A 20,192-nucleotide genomic window follows, 5' to 3' on the forward strand; every position below is an offset into this window, starting at 1 on the left:
CATTGTTCAGGCTGCCGCGTTCATGGTGCTCTGTAGCCTGTTGATAATGGACTTATTACATCTCGGCAGCAGACTATTGCAGTAATCCATCCTGGCCACAACCGTGGCTTGGATGACCAACTGTCGGGGGTTGGGGTCAAACAAACCCAGTATGGGTCTGAGGCGACACAGTAGGCCAAAGCAGGTCCCTGTCACGGATTTAGCATGGTCCTCAAAGGAGAGGGCATTGTTGAACCGAACAACCAGGTTTTTTACAACGGTTTTACTGGAAGCTTCCCAGGTAAACATTGTAGCAGATTGCAACATTCTGTATGTAGTTCCAAATACTCCGTAGGACCTGTGCATTTGTAGGACAGCATAAACTTTGGGCAAGGTGCCTATAATGATCCCCCCACAGGATGTGTTGGCCTAGAGACCAGCTAGCTCACATTGCCACGATAAGCCCCCCATACCTTACCAGGGACCATATAGATTCTAGCAACCACTGAACATGACAACCTGACCCCTCACGAATCGTGGACACAGATCAGGACCTTTTGCTCAGTCACTCGTGCTTACTTGTACTCAGACAAATATACAGAGAATACACAGTGGGACATTTTCAATGGATTTATTGAACCAACGTTATTCTTGAATAGAATACATGTGCTGTGATAATCAGTAGACAGAAGCAGAAGAAAGTGATCACAAGCACCAAAAGAGTAAATAGTAGATACAATTCTACCATGGTGCTAATACAGTGTATGTATGCAGGCATATAATACAAGGGAAGTAATTAGACATACTCCTACTATGAAAACCTTACTCTGAGTGTACCTAGAGTGTATGTAGGTATGAAGCCAAGAATTCCCCCCAAGGGATGATCCAACCCCATTACCTGGTGGGAGAGAATGTAGCACCTCTTATTGGTCATGAACTGGACACCCCTCCTAAGATGTCAGACAACTGCATGGTGAAGTCTCAGCATGTAGGGACCCCTTTATCAGCTGAAGTGCCTCTTCTTCTAATCTAATGGGATGCTCTTTCTTTATAATAGAAAGCAGCCTTGCGATGTGCGTATAGATTAGTGATGTTTTGGATATCTAGATAGCTCTGTCACCCTGTGGATGAAGATAGAATTACATTTGTACATAGAAGGGCCTGTACATGATTTTCGAGGCATTGTGATAATGTTGTGCAAAGCTAGATGTGCAAACAAAGAAGTTTCAGAGAAACAAATCCAAAATTGTTGTGCATGCAAATATGTGCAAAAGGTCATGGCAGACATGTTTTTGTAAAAAATAGGACAATGTAAAAAATTAGCCACATTGCAACATGAGCTTAAGCCAGGCACTTAACAATTCCACCTATTGGTTCCCCCAAACCTTCCCTTAGGTAGAAGGTACAGAACTCCCTGATTCAACTTACGGCCAAAGGGGCCCTGAATCCCATCCTAATATCCCGGTGTTTCTATCCCCAACTAAAGCACTATAGCAACTTTAGGTGTAGGCATTGCCTTAGTTGCCAAGACCTCCATGACCCGCAAGACTTCGGGATGTTCTCAGCAATCCAGAGGAGGTAGGAATCACAGCCTCTTCTATCCGTGAAGCCTAAAGAAACTTAGGACATGACACATTGTCTTAGTACTACTAGCAATAATAAGGAAGGAGCACCAACAAACATTGGGCCCACCCTCCCAGGCAATTTGCACTGACATAAATATATAATTTACCTGGTATCCAGTTCAAACCCATCATTTACAGCCAGATCCCACTTATTAACCCTCCTTCAGTGCTATCACTCTGTGTGTCTGGTACCATGCGTAACTGGAAGAAAGAGTTCTGGGTTATCAAATCCGTCAATTCATTTTGCAATGTCCCATCTTGGCATACCATGATACATCCATTTCTCTCTGCATTAAGAGTTTTAGAGAGGTCCGCCGATGACACCTTGTTTCTGTTTAAGCAGTGCACACCCCACTGTCTTGGTTTTCGCCATTCTATAGTTTGACGTTCTCAGTTTAAGCCTAAAGATTTGAGCTAGTCTGCTGCCACTTGGGGTGATTCAAAGAATTGCACCCGGCCTTAATGTTATATTCTCAGTTTGTCAAAACCAAAGGGGCTGATGAATGGGGTGTTGAACATTGCAAGCACTCACCCCAAGTCAAATGATCTGGGTTTAATCCATTATCATTCTTTAGCTCACTCCGCCATCCCAGTTCCGACATGGCCATATGCAAATCAGTTTGACCCTGTGCCTTATGGGAACAATCCAGCCCAAACTACCAAGCCATGTCTTCCCTGGACCGGAAACAAGCATCCTGGGACATGTTTCTGGCTAAACAGCCGTCATCGGCCAGGCTAGCTTGAATCCAGTGGCAAAGTGAGCAAGGGACCCACATCTGGGCATACCCTGCCAACTTAGGGCGAACAAAGCAAAACCAAAGGGAATGATGAACAGCGTGTTGAACATTGCAAGCACTCACCCCCACTCAACTGATCTGGGTTTAATCCATCATCATTCTTTAGTTCACTCCACCAACCCAGTTCAGACATGGCCATATGCAAATCAGTCTGACCCAGTGCATCATGGGAACAGTCCATTCTGAGTTTGGCCAGAAATATCAAAGTGTGCTTGATTTTGTGCTCCTGTCAAAACATTTTTAATTGCCATACTTTTCTTTGGGTTTTCCTGGACCCTCAGTGTATAGTAAGGGAACATTAGTAATTGTTTGTCCTCACATCTTGAAGAGCTATGTGTGCCAACATGCTGGAGTATCACATCCTGATCGCTGTAATTGAATAAGTGGGCTATAAGGGCTCGGGTGTCCCGGTCATGGAGCAGCCAACAAAGCTCTGTGTGCATGTACAATCAGGAAGAATTTAGAGAGACATTTGGGTTTAAATGTGTTGACAGTCTAGTATTCTAGGAAGAGCTCAGCTGAGAGACCCTCTGCCCTCTCCAGGAATTCTATGAGGAGTAGCTTGTTCTTCTAGAATGCCTCTCTGCGTCATCTATGCCCTCCTCCAATTGTGTAGCACTACATTTGAGGCCTGACACAGTGCCCTGAAGTGACTTGATTCCCTTCTTAAGGGTGGTGACATCTTCCATGGCACTCGTAACTCATTCTGCCACTTTACAAAGGGCTAATCGGAAGTGGTTGATCTCAATAGGTATTGTGTCCATCCTTTGTCTCCAATGTGGTTCTTCTGTCCTGTATAGCCACCAGGATTCAGGTTGTGCTTAATGTCTTTGCTCCGGGCTCCTGGTTGGGTCACTCCCCTTGTATCAGCTCCTATGGTCCTTGTCCAGGTGATGTATTGGTCAATTTTATTTGACTGTGCAGACTTAGGTCCCTTCTCTTTACCCATTGTACAATCAGTGCTGTATCACACATTGCTGCTCGTCGCCGCCTACAACCCTGCAAACAATTGGCAGTCATGTCCTGATGTTAGCCCATGCTGTCTAAAGTCTAGGTCACTTAATCCAGGGGGATAGATGATGGGGCTACCAGGACCAAGGGAAATGTCCTCTGTGTAGGCCTCTCACCTCAGTGGCTCAGTTATTGTAGGCATATGTAATTGTGCAACGTAATGTCTCATTGGTGGTAGGGGCAGCAAGAAAAAGACAATAGGAACCAGCTATGCTCAGTGTGATGGAGTTCAGCGTTCCCCCACACTGCCAATTTAACTCTGGTGGTTGGGAATACCAAGGAATGTTCCAGATGACAGTACTGGTAGACACACCTAGTGGTCGCAGCTCGCCGGCACACAGCCCTGTATTTCCTGCCCCTTGTTACTGCTGCAGCAGTGGCCAAGCCAGGAGGCCAAACCAGTGCAGTATAGAGCTCTATCTCCTTTTCATCCGGGTACCGCACTGCTGCTTAACTAGTGGGAGGCACCCCTCTGAGCAGTCCAATTTTCCCTGTGGTATCTCCATTGATCCCCAGCACCGGGCCTCACCTGTATCCTCTGCAGCAGGGCATGCCACTTCCTCGTCACCAACCTGGACTCTTCACTCACCTCACTGCCTCAGGTGGGCTCAGACTCCAAGCTCCGAGCACCATGAGCAGCAGAACACCACCAGGAGCGCTTCAGGTAGCAGGACCAGCAGACATGCCTCAGGAAATGTGTCCGCCAGCACACAGAGAGTCGCTCCTCCTAGTGTCTGGTAGGTTTGTAGGTGCAGGTACGCCCAGGGCTTAGAGGTACTGAGGCACTGTTGTACCACCTCAAAATCAGCGGGATACACTCATCAGTAGCTGGTTCAGCCTGTTGTGCGGTGCCGCCACTGAATTTCGGCACCTGGCCGCACTTGTTTCCTTACTGGCAGGGTGTATCAGTCCCTCACCACAGTTCGTATTTCTGCACTCGTTCCTCTGCTTAGGGTGAACTCCAATTCTGAGCCCAAGCCCCTGCCAGGATCAAATGAAGGAATCATTCTGTCCTGATTCAGTAATCATTGCAGTCTCAAGATCTCATTAAAAGCAAAGTTGCGGTCATCTCTTGATCATCTCTGCACTGTCAGCTGCCATTTTTTATCTCAGTGTTAGGGTCTGACTCAATGCAGGCATCCCTCGCTGGTCTCAACTGTTTCATATCCTAGATTGGGTGATGGCCATGGCACCTCTGCAGTCCCAGGTGAGAGACATCCGCAGCGAGGATGCAGTGATACCACTTGGCCCCTGTTATGCCATCCCCTAGGGTTGCCACAAAACCCAAGGCTGCAGTGCCTCCGTCCGAACCAAGGGCATATCTCACCTTTTCAGTTGCACACTAGTAGAACCTGTAGTACCCCAATCACTCAAGGGTGTAGGTGCCAATGTCAATAAGGTTGCAGCCAATACAAAAAGCACAGGTTGCAGAAAGATTGCGTCCTTCACAATAGGAGCAGCAGCAAGGTACGTCTAGGTGGCTATCTTGGCTCTGGTGGTTTGGCGAGGCACAGAAGAAGATCTTGTGTCTTTCCATGAATGGCTTAACACCAGAAATGTATACCTGAAATTTACCATCGAATACAGTCGGACGACATTGGCATTCCTCGATCTGAAGATTCACGCGACTCCTAATGGCCTTGAATCTGAACTCTATCGCAAGCCTATGGCCAGAAATGCACTTTTGAGATACGACAGTTGTCACCCTCGAGCACTAAGAGACAATTTACCTTTTGGCCAGTTTCTCAGAGTACAAAGGAACTGCTCCAACAAAGAGGCCTTTAAGATTCATTCGAGAAACCTGGAACAACAACTCAGTGCAAACAACTACCCAAAGAAAATCATTTGCCAATCCAAAAAGAGGGCATCAAATAATAATAGGGAATCTCTGCTTGAGATACATCCTCCCAAAAAAAAAACAACCGCATCACCTTTGTGAATACATTTAACAGCAGATCTAATCAAGTTCAAAGGATCGTAAAAAAACATTGGTCGATCTTAAAAACTGGGGGGGATGACATCCCTCTACCTCTTTTTGCCTTCAAAAGAGGACAAAATCTCAAGGACCAGTTAGTCCACACACGCCCACGGAGCAAAGAACCCAGACAGGTGGGCACACTGTGGGATTTGCCGCCTGTCCAAGGCCACCATCCCTGTGGGGCTTGCTCAGTGTGTCCCCAAACTTGCAAATCAACCAGCATAGATATAGGGACAAACAGACCGTGGACACAAACCAGGTTCACCAACTGTAACAGCAGTAACCTTATCTATTTGATAACATGTCCTTGCCAACTTCGATACGTTGGCATGACGACTAGGAAAGTAAGGACGAGAATACAAGAGCATAGGAGCACAGTGCGGTGCCGTAAACAAGCCACCCGCCTTACTGCACATTTCTTGGAGAAAGGACACAGCCCTGACGAATTCTACTGGACTGTCTTAGAACAACCACAGATCCCTGAATTTTGCCCTGACGCTGGTCGTTTTCTTTTCAAAATTGAACAGAAATGGGTCTACAGACTGAACAGTGATAAGGAGGGACTCAATGAGCCGATACTGTGGATGTCCCTTTAATTTACCATCATATACAATGTTCAGCGAATAGACCTAACGAACTTGCTTTCTGTCTTCGACACTCATAGTGACACCTTTTATCATGCACACACTGAGTATCCTTCAAAAGAAATGCCGTTCTTAGAAATTTCGGGCATACGAGACTGTGCCATCATAATACACATGAAATGCGATAATAAGTCTAAAACAGCCAGTACAATAGGCTTAATGACAGTCTTTAAGCATATACTGGGTTCTAGCGTTTGTTGTTCGCTAAAAACTATGATATAACGCTTCTTGAACTACAAATCCCGACATACATAGCAATCACGGGATAACAGCCGATCACGTGACTCTACCTTCCGAAACAGCCACATAAATGAAATGAAATGAAATGAATGAAACTTATATAGCGCACGACTTACCCTGGGGCATCTCAGCGCTTGCTTAGGGAACCCGTCCTGGTATTCCCCTGTGAGATAACCCTGGCAGGGTATCCACAAGGTGAAAGCCAGGCATCCCACCGCGAGGGGCCGTTGTGGAGATTAAGCAAGCTATTGCCCAGAGTCGCAGAGTGTGAACCCGTGAGTCGAGAAGGCACCGGAGCGAGAATTAACGAGTCCGTGGAATTTTTGAGCCCAAGACCCGCCGAGGCGGGGAATTGAACCCTGGTCCCGGGCCGAACTCAAGCTCCAGGTCTGCCGCCTCTAACCCCTGAGCCACACTTCTCCACTACCATAAACACGACGGGAGTCAAACAACCGGTGCCCCCCCAGACAGCTCGGATGACTGTCGGGAGACACCAACGGATAGGTAAGCCATGTGCACGATACCCTTGTGCTCAACGCGCTTAAAACGCCAGGGATATGATTTTCCTCTGTATCACCTAACGTGGCTAGGAGTTTACCTCCTTAAGCAGCTTAGCGCGAGTACGTTTGATCGCATGTCCAGAAACTCATAGACGGGTTTCTTGAGGCTTTGCCAAAATTCATGTGATATTCTACATATGCAATATTATACACAGAGCTTCGCAATATGTAGAAAATCATATTAATCATTTTGAGATTTTTTCTTGTGAAACTGAGTTAAAGATCAACCATCTGATTCTATAGAATCGGTATAAGCAGTGAATGTTCATAAGTATTCCATGTACCATTCAATGGATATTTTCAACTGAGCCATGATTGCCTCTTTTCTTTTAAATTCAATTTTCCTACTTTAGAGCGGTGCTCCTCATACCTGAGCCGCAGCCAGGTGGGGTGAAGCTCCTCTACCATCGTTTATGGGTGAGTGTTTGTAATGGAACTTATTTCCCAGCATGTGCGAATTTGGCGCCATTAAATTAAGGTTTAATTTGATAAAGTATTAAAAAAAAACGCCAGAATATGACATATTCATGTTCTTTTGTCTTGTTTGTTTTTGTCTTTCCTGTGGATCCAATGTCATTGGTACAGTGCGATAACTGTACATGGTTGAGCACACAACCTGGGATTCTCAGGTGATATCTTTTAATTATTTTTCACGAAAAGCAGTTTTGAAATAACAGGTCCTGAAGAATGCATTGAAACTATTTTCTTTAAATGCAGAAACATGTTGACCACTACTGAGTGCGGTTATTATTTCAAACCCGCATTTGCACTTGTCTTTTAGCCTTAGGGACTGGGAGATACTAATAAACTTTTGACCTCTACCCAGTTCACCTAATTTTATAACCCCTCACCATTTCACTCTTATCACTTCACACTGCTTTTTCCAGTCGCCACCTCAACATTTGAATATCATATATTACTTCCCTCTCACATTTCTTTTTCGGTCACGGTAACATCAGACCGGCCGTTTTGTTTTGTCTCCTGGGCGAGGAGAACCCAAATGATGCAAAGGAGGGCAGTACAGTGTGGCTTCTGATGGGAATTTTTTCCATACGTTCTTGAGCCCTTACTCGGCCAACATCACATAAAAGTTTGCATGGTGTGTTCCCACGCGTGTTATCTGTATGGTATTGGTCTTGTGATCCATGGTGAATAACTTACTCTTTTGACTTCTAGGTACAATCTGGTGTTTTGGCTATCTTGGCTGGCCATCTTTTTTTACCCATGTTAATAAGATTTTTACCATGTATAATTAAATGTCCTGGAGTTTAATGTTGCTTTTACATTTATATTTTGCATTCGTTTTTATTTAACTTTAAATGTTTGTTTTCATTTTTAAACTATTGTTGCTTAAATTTGAATTCAGTTTAATTTGTTAATAAGTTGTGGGTCTTATTGTGGAGTAGGTTAATAGAGTCTACTTTGAAATAATATATATTTTACCTTTTTACTTTGTTTTCTTCCAAATGTTTAGAAAACTGTGAATATTAACATATATTTAACTATTTGTTTTAAATTTGTATGCTTGATGTTTTGTTGTGTTTTTATTTATATTATCTCATACTATATTATATTATATTTAATCATATATATTTACCGTGTTTAAAAAACAATTTAAAAATGTTATTTAATACATTATTTTGCAATTTCCTAACAGTGAAATATTTAGTGCTATATATGTACTTATAAATGCATTTTTGTAATCTAATCTTTATCAATTACAGATGCTAACATTGTGTTTTTTTAGCTAATCGGCTGAGTTATATGTATTTATTAAAATAGTTATTAGTATGCAAGCAATAGGTTTTGTATTACATATAATTTTTAAATTATTCTTTTTACAATTTTTAGTAAAAGTTACTCATAAACAATTTTTTTACTTACTGTATAAAAACATATCTTTGACTTTTATAAAACAAATTACACTTCTATTTTACGTTTAAAAACTATTATTTACAAATACAGATTTATTTTAATGTTAAAATGTCCATATGTTGGACCATTATATTTTTGTAGTTGATATTTTTTTAATTTGCAATATATGTACTTAGAGATGATGCTTCTGTTGTCAATATTTTGACATTTTTTTTTGTGCAATAGTTGTGTCATTGATGTTCAACTTGGTTCAATCACGAAATGATCCTATGTATTGGTTATTCCATCTTCAGTGTTAGCCCTTACATAATCTGTCACGTCATATATTTTGCTTTTTGCAGATATGTTGTCCCTAGTGGTAATGTTATCTACACAGTAACCTACCTGTCATGAACTCAAAAAGAATAGATCATAAAACTACTGCAATAACTTGTGTATGTATATATAGAGATGTATTCATTAGACTTAGCCATGTTTTCCCTTTGTAGCAAGTCAGAGACTGCCCCCCCTTCTGCTTTGCTTTTAATATGGCACAAACTTTAGCACCCTTGAAGATTTGTCAAGTGGGGCTCACGAATACTGCCATGTACGATCCAGCTTAATTGCCTAGAGGTCTTCCAATCAATGTGGTTGACAAAATTAGGAAATTCATCCAGCACTGTGTTTTGTTCAATACTTCATAGGCTTAACAAGCTTGGGACAGATTTACAAGCCCCATGCGCCACATTTACGCCGCCGTTGCATCACATCTGTGGCGCAGCGGCGGCGGTTAACCATGTGCCACAATTCACCTTATTTACAACGTGACACATCTAGGGAGATGCATCACGTTGTAAAGCCCTGCACCACACGAAACATGGTTAAGGTTTCATGTGGGCGTTCAGGCGCAGGGTGGGCATCCCGTCGCAGGAACGCCTTGTAAAAGTTACGCAGTGAAATCTACAAGATTTCACTGAGTCACTTTTACGTCCATGCTACGTCAAAACCCTGTGCCAGCTTGAAGAATGCATAAGGAGTGATGCAGCATGTTAGGCATAGGTCGGCCCTGAGCATTGCTGGAGCTACATCGCCCTTGCGACACGACTCCAGCAATGCGCCACCCTTGCACCACAGGATGCGGCACGCATCGCCCTATCCTTGCGCCGTGATGCGCCGCATTGTAGATGCGACACATTCGTGGTGGCGCGGAGAGGGAACTGCGTGTCGCATCTTTTCTGAAGCATCCCTGCTGATTTGCAGAGATGCGCCAGAACTCATAAATCTGCCCCAGACTTCTGTTCTTTTGTTCAGGTTTGTAGTCTGTGAGGTTGACTTTGAAATCTAATAGTCCCTGTGACTGTAACCCACAACCAAAGGAGGTTCACCAGAAAGAAAGTGACATCATCACTTTCGATTCACTTCACTTCACTTTCTTAGTTGTAGAAGTCAGTAGTTCAATCAATCAATCAATCATGGCATTTATAGAGCGCACTTCTTACCCGTGAGGGTCTCAAGGCGCTGGCGAGTGGGGCATGCTGCTCGAAAAGCCAGGTCTTGAGGAATTTTCTGAACGTCAGCAAGTCTTGGGTCTGCCGCAGGTGGATGGGGAGGGTGTTCCAGGTTTGGCTGCAAGGTGGGAGAACGATCTGCCGCCCGAGGTCGCTCTTCAGATGCGGGGGATTGTGGCGAGGTCGGCGGAGCGGAGCCGGCGGGTAGGGGTGTAGAGGCTGAGTCGTCTGCTGAGGTACACTGGTCCGGTGTTGTAGAGAGGCTTGTGTGCGTGGGTGAGGAGCTTGAAGGTTATACTCTTGTTGAGAGGGAGCCAGTGCAGGTCTCTCAGGTGGGGTGTGATGTGGCTGCACCGGGGGATGTCGAGGATCAGGCGTGCCAAGCTGTTCTGGATGCGCTGAAGCCGTTTCAAGAGTTCGGCCGATGCTCCTGAATAGAGGGCGTTTCCGTAGTCCATCCTGCTGCTGACGAGGGCCTGGGTGACCATTCTTCTCATTTTGGTTGGGATCCACTTGTAGATCTTGGGGAGCATGCGGAGGGTGTTGAAGCAGGAGGAAGTAGTTGTGTTTAATGACCAAGGCCTCACTAATGTGATTGTTCTTTGCCTACTCTCTTCTTCATTCTAGATGTTCTTTAACTCTTAGAAAAATATGCCAGAAAGCTGTCTGTAAATTGAATGAGGGCAGCCTCAATCAATATGTAACATATAATAATCTGATACAAAATAAAAATGTAGGAGTAAAGAAATAGCTAAATGTAAATATTATCTTTTAGTTTTACCATATTTTTCATATACCTTCCAATTACAACAACTATAAAACTTGTACCAGAGAATAATTAATGTATAATGTCATTACCCAAATGTATCAATGTGTTTCCAAGGACCAATACAAAGGCTGCAGTTTCAGATCAACAGAACTGATGTTCTGGAACTGATAGTTCATATTCGCCACATACCATAAATTTGTTGATCTTCAAAAACTGTTTAAAAAATGTTCCCTCTGTTATGTATCCCTATTTTTGACCATGCACACATGAAGGAATGAGTAAGTATTTATTGGGAAGCACATGAGACCTGAGACAGGAATATCAACCTCAGATCTCACTGGAGTGTAAAGATAAGGGTAGTGAAAAAGGTTTTAGCTGTCAATAAAACGGATGGAATGCTCACAAGATGCTAAGCATCCTTCAGAAATGTTGGTGACACAGTGACATGTGGCAGTATGTAGAATAGACACTCTTCTATCTTCTAAGGCTCAAACACTAATTTATGTGGGGCTGATTGTCTATGTTTGATCCTAACTAGAATATCATTGTCAGGATTAGTGCCTAATCCTACATTCTTGCCCACTGTTTTCATTTGCCTAGAGACACCAAGGTGTATGTATCTGAGTGTTTTAGTGTTTTAAGTTGATGATAATCAATGGTGTTTCAGTTAAATTCCACAAAAAATACTACCAACATTTCCAACAATACCACCACCAATAATACTACCGCTAATATAACTATCATTACCACCCCAATAACCCCAACACCACAATCAATGCTACAAAGACCATCCTCATTATTAATTTCACCACCACCAACACCATCACCACTACAAATCAAATGCCACCAGCATGAATACCAGTGCCATCAAGAACACCACGAGTATCACCACCACAACCAATGCCACAGCACAAATACCATCAACAGCAATCCCACCAGTTGCACTACTAACAATACTTCTTATAAAATCATCACAATGACATCAACACCATCAATACCACTACCACCAAAACTACAACCACCAATACCACAAGGACCACCACCACCAGCCACCACCAATGCCACCAGTATCATTACCATGAAAATAACCACCACCAATGCAACTGCCACCACTACTACCACCGATCTGACAAATACCACCAATAGCAGAAATGAGTCAATCATCAATACCACCATGATACCAATACCACAAAAAACTACTACTGTCACTACCACAATACCATCACCAACATTTCAATCACCAACACCACCAGAATGTCCATTACAACTAGAGCTAGCACATGCAGTACCAATAGGTCAGGCATTATTGTGTTGTTGTATGTAAACATAGTTTCTGCATGCATATTTTTGCAAGTGTTTTAACATGAAATCCAAACCTATTTGTTTACCAACTCTATTTATTTTATGGGGATGTTCTTCAGAGTAACCAATACAAAATATTTACATTGAACAGTCCCTATCAGCTATGTTCATAAACATACATGTCCAAAATACACCCAGAAAGTATATCACAGTTACTGTTTCTTAGAGGACGTGAAACATTCTTCATGAACAATAGCATATTTAAACATACCTTTCTACACAATTAATGTTATGGAAATTCATTTGAATGTTAGTTGCTTAGATAACTGTAGGAAATGAACTCTCAATTTATTTGAATACACCTAAATGCACAACATAGCGGTTCATATCTAAATGTACATTGCATGTCCTTAGCGACTCCCTTCGACAAGTTCAATTGTTATTACTTTACAAAATTGGACTGTACGCAATATATGCATGCATATATGATTCAGGCATAAGGTAATGCTCAAGCATAATATCATTTTCTTCTGGCTGCTGTCATTTTTCATCTGGGCAAGTGTTTTGTAATATATGGCGTTATTTTTACAGCCAAAAAAGTCGAGGAGGTGGGATGTAGGTATACATTTGCACTATTATGAAGACACTGACAACTCAATTTGGTTTGCATAGAAATAATAACGTTTTAGTAATTTAAAGGTGGTTTGTAAATTATAAATTTAAAGTATAACTATAACCTCAGAATTTCTAATGTTTGTGTAGTTAACGTTTGGTATGTACATATATAAAATAAATAAGGTTTCACTAACTAAAACTTCCTAACTTTTGTTTTTTGCAAAGAGTATACATATAAACGTGTGCATCATTAAGGAAGTTACAGCTCCAATCTGAATTGGACCTATCTCTGGTCATACTCCAAATGACGAATTATATATCCAATACAATGTTGTGTTAAAAACATACAGCTTTATCATTGAATAAAGGTTACTGGTTCTGAAGTCAAACCAGATTTCAAAGAAGGGGCAACATCAAAAACATGTGCTTTGCCCCACTCGGCTCGCAGGCCTCAAACTTTCTCAAGGCTAGTGAAATCAGAAAGGGTAAAAAATGTTGAGGTGTACATAAAGGAAAAAAGGAATCTCCGTTAGGCAGTGTAGGAAAAAAAGGAATATAATATTTTGGATAGATATCAGAATTACATTGAAGACCCATGTGAGTCATGTAGCAAGAAATATAATAACATCACATCAATGTTGCCTATAGTTAGCATGCCAGGTTGGTGTAAGCATAATGGGTTCTATATCATCAGCAATCCCAGGTTGTCTAGATACACAAATACATTTATAACATGCAAACATTAATAACATCATGAACCACATTCAATCAGCATTAGATTGCAATAAGTATACAAGAAAGTTAAAAACGTGAAACAATATGATTTCATATAAAGTCTGGGGATGTACTATTGGAAATTGGGTTTCTGGTTTCCAGAAGTATGCACTCTGTCCAAGCAGGAACTACAATCCTTGTCAGGTAAGTCAGGGTAAGGCTCAAACACACCTGAAATTAACCTGTGCTCACCCTCTGGTAGCTTGGCACAGAGCAGTCAGGTTTAACTTAAGAGGCAATGTGTAATGTATTTGGCAAACACTTCGAACAGTAACACAGTGAAAACATCACAAAAAGACTCCACACCAGGTTAGAAACATAGAGCTTAAGTTTATAGATAAAACAATACAAAAATGACAATAGTCCAATAAGAAGTCAAGATTTGAAATTTATGAAAATAAACTGCAAAATAGCACTTAGAAGCAGTAAGCTCTTCATTGTGTTATCTGTTTGTGTCGAACATGGACAAAGTCAAACGTTCAGGTTGACCAAAATGGATCACCAGCCAGGCACAGGGACCCAGATACGCCTGCTTAACAAAAGTACCTTGATCCTGGCTGCATCGCCATTGAAGAATATGCGGGGTCAGGTGCAGAAAAGCAATGCGAGGAGATGTGTCGATTTTCTCAATGCAACAGCGTTGATGCATCGGTTCATAGTGAGATGTGCTTGTTCTGAATGTGATGCTCCTACAGCAGAGGATGCTTGCTGCGTCGATTCCAAGTGTGATGCACTGGTTCCAAATATGATACACTGGTTATGATCCACACAATGGCATTGATACACTGCTTCAAAATGAGATGTGCTTGATCTTATCCACTCAACGGTATCAACACACCGGTACTGGAGAGGATATGTGTGTTGTTTTTAAGCAAGTACCTTAGGCCATACTTCCAAGGGTACAGGGGCTAGGATGGCAACACTTGGCAGGACAGACTTGCAGTTGGCAGAGTCCAGGTGCCCCAGCAGAAGGGTTACACATCTTTTATGTCCTGAAACTTCAGATCAGGAGGCAACCCATCAAGCCCTTAGAGTCAATAGGGGTTCACGTGATCCAAGTCCAGTCCTTCTCATACAGGCAGGAGAAAAGCAGACAGTAGGGCAGCACAGGAAGGCAGGAGTTTCGCAAAGCAGCAGCCCAGCACAGCATCAGTCCAGCAGAGTGGGAGTCCTTTCAACAGCACAGCTGTTCTTCTTCCTGGTAGAGTGGTCACAGGTCCAGTAGTGTACTGAAGTGATAGGGTCTGAGGCCCAGTACTTATAACCAGAAGTGCCTCTGAAGTGGGAGAGACTTCAAAGAGTAGCTTTGAAGTGCACAGAGGTACCAAATGGCTAAAGAAAGAAAATGCCAACTTCCTAAAAGTGGATTTTTCTGAATTGCAATTTAAAATCCAACTTCACCATAAATTGCATTTTTAAATTGTGATTCTAGCAACACCAAACTCAAACCCAAAAAGTTGATCTTTTTACAGTTGGGAATTACACTTACATAATGTAATGAGGTAATACCTCTGGGAGATGTAGGCTTTGCAATAGTGAGAAACAAATTGGAGGGTTTTTCACTACCAGGCCTTGCACAACTTAAAAGTGCATGCTCTGCCTTTTAAATGCATTCCACACAACCCTCTGGGTTGTCTAGGGCCTATCTTAGTGGTGACTAATATGCATACAAAGGGACATTTCAGGCCTGTCAAGAGGTTTATCTTGCCAGGTTGATGTGGGAATGTAAATTGCATGTACAGGCTCTGCAATTGCAGGCCTGAGCCATGGCTAGAGGACTGCTTAAGTGGGTGGCACAATGAGTGCTGCAGGCTCACTAGTAGCATTTAATTTATATGCCTTGGGCACATGTAGTGCACTTTACTACGGACTTGTAAGTAAATTAAATATGCCAATTGGGGGTGAGCCAATACTACCATGTGTAGGGGAAAGAGCACAAGTACTTTAGTACTGGTTAACAGTGGTAATGTGCATAGAGTCTTTAAGCAAGCAAAATCAAGGAAATAGTGGAGGAGAAACGTAAAAGGTATCGGGATGGCACTACAGAAAGGGTCATTTCCAGCTGGTAAGAGTATGTTGAGATTCACTGTGGTGATTGAAAGCGATATACAATAATAAGACAAAACAAAAGTGATACAGAGAGGAGGCACAGGTATTGTTGGTAAAAAGCAAATCACAACCAGTATGAAGCTTTTTGTGACTCATCCCATGATATTCACTACAAGAATAGTGTTTGGAGGTGGTTCTGACACTAGGGGCCGCCCCGGATTTTTTGCTTTTTGAGCACCTAATTGTTGAGATTTTACAGTGGGGAGGCCTCATAATCTGGGACTCACCCACAGTGAACTCATAATGAAGGAGACTGCATGGAGATTTTACTGGCTTGACACAGCAGCTGGAGTATGGGGCACCAGATGGTTACATGCAGACACATGTGTACATGCGTGCGCACACATGTTGGGGCTGCGCAGGGAAGATTCCTAGCGTGCGCAATCCAGGAGCAGCTACAAATTGAATGATGTGGCAGGACTAATGCAGAATTGAGTGTTAACATGGAATAGGCTTTATACACTGGAAAGAAACATGCCAGGGAAAGTCAGTGTGTTTTACTGTGTTTTCACTTCATTATTTCCCAATGGGGATGTTGGGCCCATGGCTAGAGTGACTTCCACAAGGCCTACAGATTCCAGACACGCACTAAAGTTCATTGTAGCGGATGTGAAAAGAAGTATTCTGCAGAGTCCAACGTCATATTTGTATTGCTTTTGGGTCGTCCAGAAATGTCCTATTTCTCTAAGTCCCTGGCTGGCCCTGGCAGGTTAGATTAATGACCTTTCTTTCCAGAGCGAAGATCTTCCCTCCAAGGAAAGGAGATAGAAGGAGCTTCAGGCCACTCCAGCAACCACTGTCGTTGGGTGCCAGGCACCAAGCTGAACCAAGGTAAAGGCAGCACTGGGGGAAGGGGATCATGTGGCCAGAGACACTGGACGGCACCATTTTTAACAAACACAGATGCTGGACAAGAAGGAGGGAGCAGTGGCAGGGAAGTGATGTGTCACAGTTTGATAGGCCAAACAGAGACTTCCTGCCAACCCCTTACTCAACTTTTAAAAAGTGCTTGCACAGGAAGAGAAGCTCTCTCTGGGGTGTGGTCTAAGGAGGCGAAAGGTGCTGGAACCTGGCAATGGGCAGTTGGAAGGAGGGAACCCCTGACTGCCCCCCAGGGCCCTAACAGCGCCAGAAGAAACAGGGGCCTATGCACAGGGAGAAGAGAGGCCCAGGAGGAGAATCAGGGAAAAGGCTGGTGCAGGGAGCCAGTGAAGAGCACTCCCTGCAGAATGGTCCCCCTCACTGGCCCTGAGGGCCAAGGAGAGTGTTTCCAGTGGCTGGGGCTGGCCGAGAGGAGCGAAAAGACACGAAAAGGACGCAAATCGGACTCCCGGGACCGAGATATGCCCCCCAGAAGGTAGGTGACCTTTGACCCCGCCTGGGACCGATGACGAAGCGCAAGGGGCTCCGCCGCCGGTCACAATCATGCCTCGGGGGAAGGTCAAGTCCCGGGGGGTGCCCCACTGAAGCTGGAGAAGGGGGAGCGCTGTCCCGCCCCCCAATGAAGAGGTCCAGGGGCCCGGGACCCCATCCCCGGTCCCCAAAGCAAAGTTGAGGGGCGCCGTTGTGCTCCCTGTGAAAAATGAAGGGGTCACCACCCCATGAATGTGAAGGTGCTGGGGGAGCTGCTGGAGAAGCGCAGTCTCCCCCCTGCACGAAGAGAAAAGTCCCACCCTAAGTGTCTTGGGGATTTGAAAGAATAACCCCACAAGGGCTCAGCCAGCATTTAACAACTTCTGGGCTGGAGCTTTTGTTCTACAGCTGAGGGTGAAATGAAAAGTGCATCATGGAGTGAAGGGCTGAGTTGGGGATGTCTGGAGAAGGGCATCCCCTGGAAGTGAAGAGGTGTAATTGCACCAGAAATGCATTTACTAATGGTACTAATGGTTATTTCTTCGAGATGTTTTTAATGTGAAGTACATGATAAAGGTGATGTCATAAGCAAAGTGGGGTTACAGTTGTCAGACATTCCTGCTAGGGTGTCTGGGTGTATATGCCGTAATCCTCTGTGATGCCTTTAGGGGCTGTAATTACAATGCATTCTAATGATCCACAAATGTGCTGAGTACTGTCATTCTAAAGTGTTCGTAAACATGTATTCTTGCTGCTGCACTTAGGTGAAGACCCCGACTGCTAGCCCTTAAGATATGGAGGTGCATACTTTATGGTCAGTAGGAGATGCACAGTCAGTTTGACTTTCTGTCATCTGGTTTTACGGCTGTCCTTTATTTTCTTTATTTACTGACCACCTCTGAGGCCAGTTCACCCTATTAACGTATATAACCATTTTTTAAGTGCATATCAAGGGATGAGCCATGACAAACTCCAGACAGGTTGCAGTGTGCTTTTAACTATCAATACATGTGCCTCCTCTCTGTGTTTCTTTGTGTTTTTTCTTCTTGGATATCACTATCAATGACTGCTGCACATCTCGACATACTTGTACCTAACCGGATTGTGTATGTATCCAAACTGCTTGATGTTTTTTCCTTTCTTGTATTGTTACTTCAATCTAATGACGATTCAATGTGATTCATCATGTTATTAATATTTACGTGTTATAAATGTGTTTGTGTATTTTGACCACCTGAGATTGCTGATGATATCGAATCCATTACGCTTACAATTTGATATTCTGACTATACAGAAGATTGATCTGATGTTATTATGTTTTGTACTACGTGCCTCACATTGGTCTTCAAAGTAAATTTGATATGTATCCAGTCAATTATATTCCTAGGGATTTTATTCCTCAAATCCCTAGTGGTAACTCCTTTTTTCCTTTATGTACACCTCACCATTTTTAACTTTACTAATATCCCTAGCCTTGAGAAAGCCCCAGGTCTGCGCGCCGGGAAGGGGTGAAATACGTGTCTGCTGATGTGCTTTCTTTGAAATCTGGTTCAACTTTATTATTGAATAATAAAGCAGTGTGTTTGGAACACAATCAGGTCAGATTGGACACATGATTCGCTATTTTGATCAGAGCTATTGCCATGTCCTATTGGACCTCTAACCTCCTTAATAATACTAATTTTCTAGTGGGAAGGGGATTCGCCCACTTATTGAGGACAGTAGGTAAAAGTAATCTTTTAACCCCTTTCATAAATGGTTTTTGAGACCCAAAATAAACCCCAAAACCTCGACATATCATACATAGGTGTGTGTTTTTGTGTCTGTGTTAGTATGTGTCTGTGAGTGTGTATTAATATAGTATAATATTCATTTATTTTTTAGGTACATAATTCACACTACATACTCGTTCCTAAAGTTCTAAAATATGCTTTGAACATCATTGCATTTGCCCAGGTGTGGCAGCATCTTAGCTGCATCATGCTGGTTAGATTCATCAAAGGATTTTGTACTTTGGTTCATTTGCAAGCTTCAAAGTAACTTACCTTAGCATAAAGGCAGATTTTATAGTAACACCTTTGTGTGTGGGAATTTCTAAGACCATGTAAATTGCCAGGAATAAGTTTAGACTGTCATTATTTGATATATTTCCAAAACATCTTGCAATATAATTCATGAACGGAACAGAACAGCCCACGGGCAAAGAAAACGGATGCAGGGAAAACCATGATTCATAAAAATGACCTGGAAATTATGAAACTGCTCAGGTGGAGTAATGTTTCCATAGGATGGAGTGTTTGATGCTGCTGCTGGGAAGGCTTAGTGTGAAGCAGTGCCAGAGCTTGTTGACAAAGCTGGAATTGTTCATTTGCGTGTGAATCGTTAGCTTTAGAGTGACGTATTTTACAGTAAATATGCCAGTTGCCGAATGCCAACACTTAGATGAGCAGTGGAGGGCCTGTTTATAAATTAAATCTACCTGCATTAGTCACTGTTGTGTTCTTTCTTACTTCCGATAAAATGATTGCCTATTGTGACCTTTCCATGTTTTCTTCATGCACTCTTGAACATTACTCAGGCACAAGGCATGCTGACATAAACGTTTCATAATAATAATAATAATAATAATAATAATAATAATAATAATAATAACAATACTATTAATAATAATAATAATAATAATAATAATAATAATAATAATAATAATAATAATGATAATAATTATGATAGTAATAATAGTAATAATAGTAATAATAATAATAATAATAATAATAATAATAATAATAATAATAATGATAATAATAATATTAATAACGATAATATTAATAATAATAATAATAATAATAATGAATAATATTATTATTATTGTTATTATTATTATTTTAAAATAGATCTTCGTACTATACTTATGAGCACTGTAAATAACAGATGGTACTATTACCCAAATTATGGTACTCAAATTTCCCTCCTCGGAAGGATTCCCTAGACTCAAGTCTGTGCGTCCACTGAGCCACGGGTTAGCTGATATAAAGCCGGATTTAAAATGAATTTAATGCATATGGCATTCAAAGTAA

The 20,192-nt window shown here is 42.4% G+C and overlaps 1 pseudogene; it reads left to right on the plus strand.

The window, feature by feature from the left end:
* Positions 1-204: 204 nt before the first annotated feature.
* Positions 205-20,192, plus strand: part of LOC147696934 (forkhead box protein F1-like) — a 44,720-nt pseudogene continuing 24,732 nt past the window's right edge.

Source organism: Lissotriton vulgaris, chromosome 8, assembly GCF_964263255.1.
Source record: "Lissotriton vulgaris chromosome 8, aLisVul1.2, whole genome shotgun sequence".
Taxonomy (NCBI): domain Eukaryota; kingdom Metazoa; phylum Chordata; class Amphibia; order Caudata; family Salamandridae; genus Lissotriton; species Lissotriton vulgaris.